Source organism: Piliocolobus tephrosceles, chromosome 9 (genome assembly GCF_002776525.5).
Source record: "Piliocolobus tephrosceles isolate RC106 chromosome 9, ASM277652v3, whole genome shotgun sequence".
NCBI lineage: Eukaryota > Metazoa > Chordata > Mammalia > Primates > Cercopithecidae > Piliocolobus > Piliocolobus tephrosceles.
The window spans coordinates 103,052,111-103,061,848 of NC_045442.1; the positions used below are offsets into that span (position 1 = coordinate 103,052,111).

Below are 9,738 nucleotides of genomic sequence, written 5' to 3' on the forward strand. Positions count from 1 at the left end.
ACTCTACCTTTAACACACTGGGAGGAACAAGCAACTCTGGAGGCTCCAGGTTTAAGAATCCTAACCCTAACCAGGAAGGTCTGTGGCTTCACTCCCGAAGTCAGCGGGACCATGAACCCACCTGAAGGAAGAAATTCCGGACACATCTGAACATCTGAAGAAACAAACTCCAGACACACCATCTTTAAGAACTGTAACACTCGCTGTGCGGGTCTTCCGTTTCATTCTTGAAGTTAGGGAGACCAAGAACCCACCAGAAGGAATAAATTCCAGACACATGAGAACTGTATTTTCAGAGTTCATGTCTACAGCTCATTGTGGGGGCAGTTTCTTTGATCGTGTGGAGCTGAACGCCAGGAGCAGGACACACCATGTTCTTTCCTGAGTATGAAGCCAGCTCTCGGACTTGTTTTGTTGCACCTGTCACTAGGCATTGATGATGATCTTCCTTTCCTCCAGGAGAGTAAGAAGGAGAGGACGCAGTCCAAGTGGTTTCCCTTCTTAAAAAAATCAACAAAACAAAACAACACTAATGTGGGACCAGGCACAGATCCAAATTCTCCTTTTGAACTGTGAACCCTGTCCAGGAAGCCCTTCTCCTGCATCTTCAGTATCATAAAGATACACCTGCACCGGGCGTGGTGGCTCACACCTGTAATCCCAGCACTTTGGGAGGCTGAGGTAGGTGGGTCACTTGAGGTCAGGAGTTCCAGACCAGCCTGGCCAACAGGGTGAAAATATAGGCCGGGTGCAGTGGCTCACGCATGTAATCCCAGCACTTTGGGAGGCCAAGGCGGGCAGATCATTTGAGGTCAGGAGTCTGAGACCAGCCTGGCCAACACAGTGAAAACCTGTCTCTACTAAAAGTACAAAAAAAAAAAAAAAAAAAAATTAGCTGGGCCTTGCGGCGCACACTTGTAATTCTAGTTATTCAGGAGACTGAGGCACGAGAATCACTTGAACCTGGGAGTCAGAAGTTGTAGTGAGCTGAAATTGAGCCACTGCACTCCAGCTTGGGTGACAAAGCCAAAAAAAAAAAAGAAAGAAAACATGGAGTTGAGGTTTAAAGCATCACATAATATCTAGAAGTCCAAGAAAAATGATAGATGTGTTTGTCTGCATAACATCTTTAATATAGAAAAAAATCCATAAAAGTTTAAAATAGGAAAATGAGAAAAAAATCTGCAACAAATATGAGAGACAACGGGTGATTATCTTTTCTATACAAAGAGCATTTACAAAATAATAAGACAGACAAGAGAAACATGGGCAAAAGACATGAATAGGAAATTTACCAATAAGATATGAGACTACATTCAATCTCCCTGAAAAGCAAAGAAATGCAAATAAATCAGAAGAGCATTTCCCATATCAGATACTTTGGATAAAACCCGTTGTTGGCAAATATATGGTAAAATAAACAGTACCATAAAATATTGGTGATACTACACATTGTTATACTTTCATAGGGTAGTTTGGCAATATTTATCAAAATATAATATATGCATATCATTCTCACTTTTAGGAATTTATCCCTAGAAGATAATTTCACCATTACGCAAAGATGATTGTACAAGAATGTTCAGAACAGTGTTTGCTTGTAATAACTTAAAAAAAAGAAAAAGCAGTTTTTGCCAGGTGCAGTGGCTCATGCCTGTAATCACAGCACTTTGGGAGCCTGAGGCAGGCGGATCACTTGAGGTCAGGAGTTTGAGACCAGCGTGGCCAACATGGCAAAACTCCGTCTCTATTAAAAATACAAAAATTAGCCAGGCATCACTGCGGATGCCTGTAGTCCCAGCTACTTGGGAGGCTGAGGCAGGAGAATCGCTTGAACCTGGGAGGTGGAGTTGGTGGTGAGCAGAGCACTCAGCATCGGTGACAGAGCAAGACTGCATCTCAAAAAAAACAAAAAAACAAAAAAAAAGGCTGAGTGCTGTGGTTCACAGGTTCACGCCTGGGTGCGATGGTTCATCCCAGCACTTTGGGAGGCCGAGACGAGCAGATCAGGATGTCAGGAGATCGAGACCATCCTGGCTAACACGGTGAAACCCCGTCTCTACTAAAAATACAAAAAAATTAGTTGGGCGTGGTGCGGGTGCCTGTAGTCCCAGTTACTCGGGAGGCTGAGGCAGGGGAATGGCGTGAACCCAGGAGGCAGAGCTTGCAGTGAGCCGCCATCGTGCCACTGCACTCCAGCCTGGGCAACAGGGCGAGACTTTGTCTCAAAAAAAAAAAAAAAAAAAAAAAAAAAGCGTATTGTACTTACATTTTAAAAAGAAGCTATTTCAAAGAAAACTTTTTTAATTTTGAAAAATAAAAACAAAACATGTACTGGTTGAGATCAGTTTTCTGGACAACCAGCCCACTCTCCAGAGGCCAGAGAGTTTCGATGCTTCCAAAGCAGAAATGCCCTGTGAGTGACGAGGGTTGGTCTCAGAAAGCACAAAGCCTCATCAGAATAAGCTGTATTCACAGGAAATAAAAGGTAAATTACTGAAGTGTAAAATGATTCAACTGAGTTTTACTTTGTTTTTAAGAAGAGTATATTCATTGAGACCAGCCTGGGTGACAGAGCAGGACCTTGTGTCCAAAAAAAAAAAAAAAAAAAGCCAGGTATACTGGCACATGTCTGTTGTCCCAGCTATTCAGGAGGCTGAGATGGGAGGACTGTTTGAGCCCGGGACTTCAAGGCTGCAGTGAACGAGGATTGTACTGTTGCATTCCAGCCTATGTGACATAGTGAGACTCTGTCTCAAAAAAAGAAAAGCATATTCATAGAATGGAAATTGTTTGCACAGTCTTCATAGGGGATCCTCAAGAGTAAATGGTTGGTAGAGTTTAATCTGATACTTTCTGTATAATTTGGGGGTAATCAGTTAACTGCTATAACAAACATTCTTGAACTATGCATGACTACACACAACAGAGTTAGTTCCCTCTCACATTGCTGTCCATTGGGAGTGAGGCGTGGGTCCCCACAAACTCATCAGGGAGCCAGGCTTTCCAAAACTGGTTCCACTATGGGATCTCTGTGTCTCATCAATGGACAGGGAAGAGAGAGAGACAGTCAGTGCAGAGGGCAGGAGTGGGAAGTCCAGGGGCCAGGCCTAGATATGATAGGCATCACTCTTGCTTGCATCCCATTTGCCAGCACTGGTCACATGGCTCCACCTAGATGCAAGAACACCAGGAAATGTAGCCCTCCTGTGTGTCCAAGAGGAAGACGAACTGGTTTAGGAAACTGGTTCTGCTGATCATTCACAGAAGAAAGTTCTTGCGTCTGGCAGATGCCCATATTTTAGTTACTCTCATATGACTTAAAAGTAAATCTTTAGTGCCACCATGCCTGGATAAAATATCCCTTAAGAAAATCCTATCTCTTGTTGCTTTAAGCAACTTTTCTCTTTTCTTTTCTTTTTTCATTCTTCCTTCTTTTTTTTTTTTTGTCTTCAGGGTCTCACTCTGTCACCCAGGCTGGAGTGCAGTGGCACAATCTTGGCTCACAAGAACATTCTGTGGTCTCATGGGTCCCTTATGTTTCCATCCTTTGGCATCATGTCACTCAAACTGCAAACTGGAGCTTCCGGTGGGACTGACTGGAGCACGTGCAGAAGGCAGAAGATCAAGTCCAGAAAATTAATTAAGGCTGGATCACAACCAAAACCATGAGCCCATAATTTCAAAGCTGGAAAAGAGTCTGAAATGTATTTAATTAATTAATTAATGTATTTTGAGACGGAGTCTCCCCGGCTAGAGCACAGTGGTTTGATCTCGGCTCACTGCAACCTCTGCCACCTGGGTTCAAGCAATTCTCCGGCCTCAGCCTCCTGAATAGCTGGGATTACAGGCATGCACCACAATGCCCGGCTAATTTTTGTATTTTTAGTAGAGACAGGGTTTTGCCCTATTGGCCAGGCTGGCCTTGAACTCCTGACCTCAGGTGATCCGCCCACCTCAACCTCCCAAAGTACTGGGATTACAGGCATGAACCACTGCCCCCAGCCCTGAAATGTATTTTAATATCAAAGTAAAGCAGAAATGGGGCTGGATACTTAGGCATCGACCTTTTTCTCTGCCTCTCTCTCTCTCTCTCTGTCTCTCTCTCTCTCTCTTTCTTTCTCCCCCCTGGAGACAGGTTCTCATTCTGTTGCCAGGCTGGAGTGCAGCTAAGAGCCCTGGTCTTCAAAGGAAGTTTTCCGTTAAGCAGAAACATGAACTCAGCATCTCCTGGTTAGACTATTAGCTGTCTCTTGGGCAGCAGCCCAATCACAGCTCACTGCAGCCTCCAACTTCTGGGCTGAAGTGATCCTCCCACTTCAGCCTTTCTTTTTCTTTTTTTTGAGACGGAGTCTTGCTCCATCACCAGGCCGGAGTGCAGTGGTGTGATCTTGGCTCACTGCAACCTCCGCTTCCCGGGTTCAAGCAATTCTCCTGCCTCAGTCTCCCGAATATCTGGAATTACAGGCGTCTGCCATCACACCCAGCTAATTTTTGTATTTTTAGTAGAGATGGGGTTTCACCATGTTGGTCAGGCTGGTCTCGATCTCGTGACCTCGTGATCCGCCCACCTCGGCCTCCCAAAGTGCTGGGATTACAGGTGTGAGCCACCACACCTGGCCCCCACTTTAGCCTTTCAAAGCACTGGGATTCCAGGCATGGGCCACTGTGCCAGGTCTGGCACTGGCCTTTTAAAGCAGGGGTGCTCATCTGCTAGGACTTGCTTTGAGAATGCCAGAAAGCCTGATTTTTGCAAAGAAAGGCAAACTTAGTTCCACCAACTGGTGTAAGAGTAAGGAGGGCTGAGGAGCCAGCAGCCTAGGGTAGAGTAGCTGATTTGGTTTGGCTGTGTCTCCATCCAAATTTCATCCTGAATTGTAGTTCCCATAATCCTCACGTGTGGTGGGAGGTACCCGGTGGGAGGTAATTGAATCATGGGGGCGGTTACCCCCATGCTGTTCTCATGATAGTGAGTTCTCATGAGGTCTGATGGTTTTACAAGGGGCTTTCCTTCCCTTTGCTCGACACTTCTCCTTGCTGCCACCATATGAAGAAAGACGTGTTTGCTTCCCCTTTGCCATGATTGTAAATTTCCTGAGGCCTCCCCAGCCATGCTGAACTGTGCATCAATTAAACCTTTCCTTTATAAATTACCCAGTCTTGGGTATGTCTTTATTAGCAGCGTGAGAATGGACTAATACAGTAGGGAAGGGGGAAAGTACCTCCTCCCCTTATTCTAGGAACTTTCCAGTTCACACCAAGATAAATCTAGTGCTCTTCACCTCTGAATGTGAATTTCTGCTCTCCTGTCATCTTGGGAGGTGTTAGTATTCAGTCTAGGGGAATTAACAAGTTTTGTAAGAATTAGCTCCTCTGCTCACCAAAGTTACTCACATAAAAAGCCTTCAGGCTCAGATATTTAACTTCTGTTAGCATCAGAGCTGAGGCCCTTTAATTCGGGATATGCGGCTTTCTCTTATGGCATATACTGTTGCACTTGAAGTGGTTGATTGGGAAAGCCCTGAGCTACTGCAGCCCAGACAGAGTTAATAGTCTATCCAGGAGGTGCTGAGTCCACAAGTCTGCTTAAGGGAACCTCTGCTGAAAACTTCCTCTGAAGACCGAGGCTCTTGCCTGGATTCTTAGATCGTTCACAGGGAGAACTGACTCAATAATTTGTGGGACCAATTGTACAGTAAAAATATGGTGCCCTTTGTTAAGAAACTAAGATTTTCAAGATGGTGATAGCGGAGCATTAGCTAAGTTGGGGACCTCTCCTAAGTTGGGGCTAAGTTGGGACTCTGAGTGCCTGCACAAGTCACACACCCAGAGAAGCCGATCCTGTCCACAAGTTATCTTCAAATTCTACAGACTCAAACTAAATGCCAGTTTTTCCTTCCTTGAACATATTTTTTTTTCTCCTGTACTTATTACATTTAATGGGCCACTGTCTACCCAGGAAAAAAGCTTGAGATCATCCCAGATTCCTTTCTCCCCTTCACCCCACCATCTAATTAGTGATGATTCCTGTTAATGTCACCTGGAAAACTTCCTTTGTTATTTAACACATTTCTCATCTTAATCCCCATCCTGATTCTGACGCTCATGATCTCTCAGTGGTATCTGCCTGCCTGCATCTATCCCCTACAGTGATCTCTCTTAACCACTCAGCTGACCACATCACTGCCCTGCTTACAAAACTTCCAAGACTCCTTTGAACCTATGAAATAAAACCCAAATGATTTAGCATGGCCCGTGACACCCTCTGCAGCCTAGCTCCTCCCCACCGCCTCATATCTGATGCTCCCACAACTCTAAGCTACACTGGTTCTGGATGCTCTGTACTGAGTCATGCCACTGTCCCCTCTTACGCTGTTCTTCTTGTCAGAAATGCTGTGCCTGTCTCCCTCACATTACCTCCTGGAAAGGCTGACTCATGGCTCCCCAAAAATCCAAGTCTCAATCTCTGGAATTTGTGAATGTTACCATATATTGCAAAAGAGACTTTGCAGCTGTGAAGTGCTTCAGATGGGGAGACGATCCTGGATTACCTGGGTGGGCACTAAATACAAGCAGAAGTGTTCTTATGAGAGGGAGACAGAACTCGGACTCCACAGAAGAGAAGAGAAGATGATGTGGAGCTGGAACAGAGGGAGATTTGCAGATGCTGGCCTTGGAGATGGAGGAAGGGGCCATGAGCCAAGGAGTGCAGCTCTAGAAGCTGGAAAAGGCAAGAAATGCATTCTCCCCTAAAGCCTCCAGGGGTGCACAGCCTTGCCAACACTTTGGTTTTAGCCAGTGGAAACCATTTAGGCTCCTGACTTGCAGAACTGTAAGAAAATAAATGTGTGTTGCTTTAAGCTACTAAGTTTGTGATTGTTTGTATGACACATAGGGAACTAATATACCTCCCTTCCTTCCGCAGCACAACTGGCTACAACCCTTCCTCTGTGCATACACAGCATCAACAGCATACTTTCACCATATTGTGCTAATTACGCATTTCTTATTTCCCCATTAGGTCATATGCGCCTGAAGGCAGGGACCATGTCCTGTTCCTCTTTTTTTTTTTTTTTTTTTTTGGACAGAGTTTTGCTCTTGCTGCCCAGGCTGGAGTGCAGTGGTGCGATCCTGGCTCACCGCAACCTGTGCCTCTCGGGTTCAAGCGATTCTCCTGCCTCAGCCTCCCAAGTAGCTGGGATTACAGGCATGCGCCACCAAGCCCGGCTAATTTTATTTTTTTTTAAGTAGAGACAGGGTTTCTCCATGTTGGCCAGGCTGGTCTCGAACTCCTGACCTCAGGTGGTCCACCCGCCTCAACCTCCCAAAGTGCTGGGATTACAGGCGTGAGCCACTGTGCCCTGCCCTGTTCTTCTTTATCTCCCCGGCACCTAGCCAGATGTAACAAGCACCTCATAAATATTTTTCAAATGAAACCGCCCCACAGTGTGAAAAGCAGGGCAAGAGGCATGTTGATGGGGAACAATCTACTTTCAGTTCAAGAAGTTACTCTTTCTATGATCATACTGTTCATCGCTCCAGGCTGAACAAAACCTATGAGAGCAGAACAAAACCTATGAGATTGCAACCGGCCAGTGTGTAGCCCTCTCTGACGGAAAGAAAAAACTGTCCCAGAGTAAGAGGATTATTGAAATGCATTTCGGAAAGTCATTTTATAGAGAGCGATATGCTGAGGATAGCATTGGGATAGCACTGATACAGTCTATGTCAACTGTGATTTTTGGGAAATTGATAGACACAGGCTGAAATGTTTGTGCAAATAGTAGTTAGGACTTCGATGCGAGGCAGCGACAACCCCACACAGATGCAACAAGGAGCAGGCAGACAAGTATTAGCAGAGCTTGGAAAGAGCAGGGAAACGATTTTGGTTGAGAAGAAAACTGTTCTCTTAGCCATACTCACTAAGGGTTTCCAGCTGCTTTCTAGGCCCCACTGCCTGCTAGCTGTACTTAGATATGTGAGCTTCTGCTTGCTTCTTGTGTAGTAAAAACTCTACTAATTGTAATGATGTAATGTGATGTAGTGATCGGTTGTGATCTACTCATCTTTTGTTGCCTTTGCACACTTCAGCATTAATGAACACCCTGAGATGTTATTCTAGAGGCATCTGAGCTGGAGGATCCTGATTAATGGTTGCCATCAGGAATCTGGTGATCACAGTGAGTAAAATGAAGTAGGGAACTCCACTTCCAGAAAGCTGCTTTGACGAGGCTCCCCTCTGCCTGGGTGGGCCACACATCACCGATGTATAACCCAGAAGAGCTGGATAATTCTCATCTGTGACCTGACCCACGTCATCACTTACTCTGTTCAAACACAAATATGGAAATGATGGGAAAAATTTAGAACCTCCTAAAATTGCCCAGACTGTGAAAACTCTGTTCTTAAAAAAAATGAAAGAAAAAAAAGCAACATGAATCAGCAAAGCTGATTGCCTTGTCGTGGCAATAAACAGCCCAAGAAATCGGTGTCTGTAAAACAGGTTTTGGTTCCTCCTCTCATCACATGGCCCAGCCTTGCTTGCCATCCACCACTTCTCTAGTTAACACCAAATCCAAGCGTACCCTCTCCAGGAAGTTTACTCCCGTCATATTAGTTAAGGCCGTAAAAATCAACTGCAGAAGCAAGGCTGAGAGCAATGCCTATTGCTGCACAGATTTTTAAAAGTAATTATTCAAATAGATGTGGAAAACCAGTGATAAAAGAAAAACTTTAGCTGAGTTAAATTTAAAGGAGTTTAATTAAGCAATGAATGATTTGTGAATCGGGCAGCCCCAGAATCACAGCCAATTCACAGAGACTCCAGCACAGCCACATAGTGGAAGAAGGTTTATGGACAAAAAAAAAGGGAAATGACACATAGAAATCGGCAGTGAGGGGCAGAAACAGCTGGATTGGTTACAGATTGGCATTTGCCTTATTTGAACACGGTTTGAACACTTAGCAGTCTATGAGTAGTTGAAGTGCAGCTGCTGGGATTGGCCATGACTCAGTTATTGTTACAGGTGCATACACCTAAGTTAGGTTTTCATTCTTGTCTGATTATTTAGCTAGGTTACAGTTCATCCATAAGGACTCAAGTATAGGCCGGGCGCGGTGGCTCAAGCCTGTAATCCCAGCACTTTGGGAGGCTGAGATGGGTGGATCACGAGGTCAGGAGATCGAGAACATCCTGGTCTACATGGTGAAACCCCGTCTCTACTAAAAAATACAAAAAAAAGTAAAAAAAAAAAAAAAACTAGCCGGGCGAGATGGCGGGCGCCTGTAATCCCAGCTACTCGGGAGGCTGAGGCAGGAGAATGGCGTAAACCTGGGAGGCGGAGCTTGCAGTGAGCCGAGATCGTGCCACTGCACTTCAGCCTGGGCGACAGAGCGAGACTCCGTCTCAAAAAAAAAAAAAAAAAAAAAAGGACTCAAATATAGAAGTACAGAGTCCTGGCCGGGCGTGGTGGCTCACGCCTGTAATCCCAGTAATTTGGGAGGCCGAGGCAGGTGGATCTCTTGAGGTCAGGAGTTCAAGACCAGCCTGACCAACATGGTGAAACCCAGTCTCTACTAAATGCAAAAACTTAGCCAGGCGTGGTGGCTCATGCCTATAATCCCATCAGGAGGCTGAGGCAGGAGGATCACTTGAACCCGGGAGACGGAGATTGCAGTGAGCTGAGATCATGCCATTGCACTCTAGCCTAGGCAACAAGAGCGAAACTCTGTCTCAAA

The 9,738-nt window shown here is 45.3% G+C and overlaps 1 non-coding gene across 1 annotated transcript; it reads left to right on the top strand.

The window, feature by feature from the left end:
• Positions 1-280: 280 nt before the first annotated feature.
• LOC111528062 lies at positions 281-493 on the top strand. The gene has a single exon (XR_002726851.1). It is a non-coding gene; the product is annotated as a small nucleolar RNA U3 (small nucleolar RNA).
• Positions 494-9,738: the final 9,245 nt, after the last annotated feature.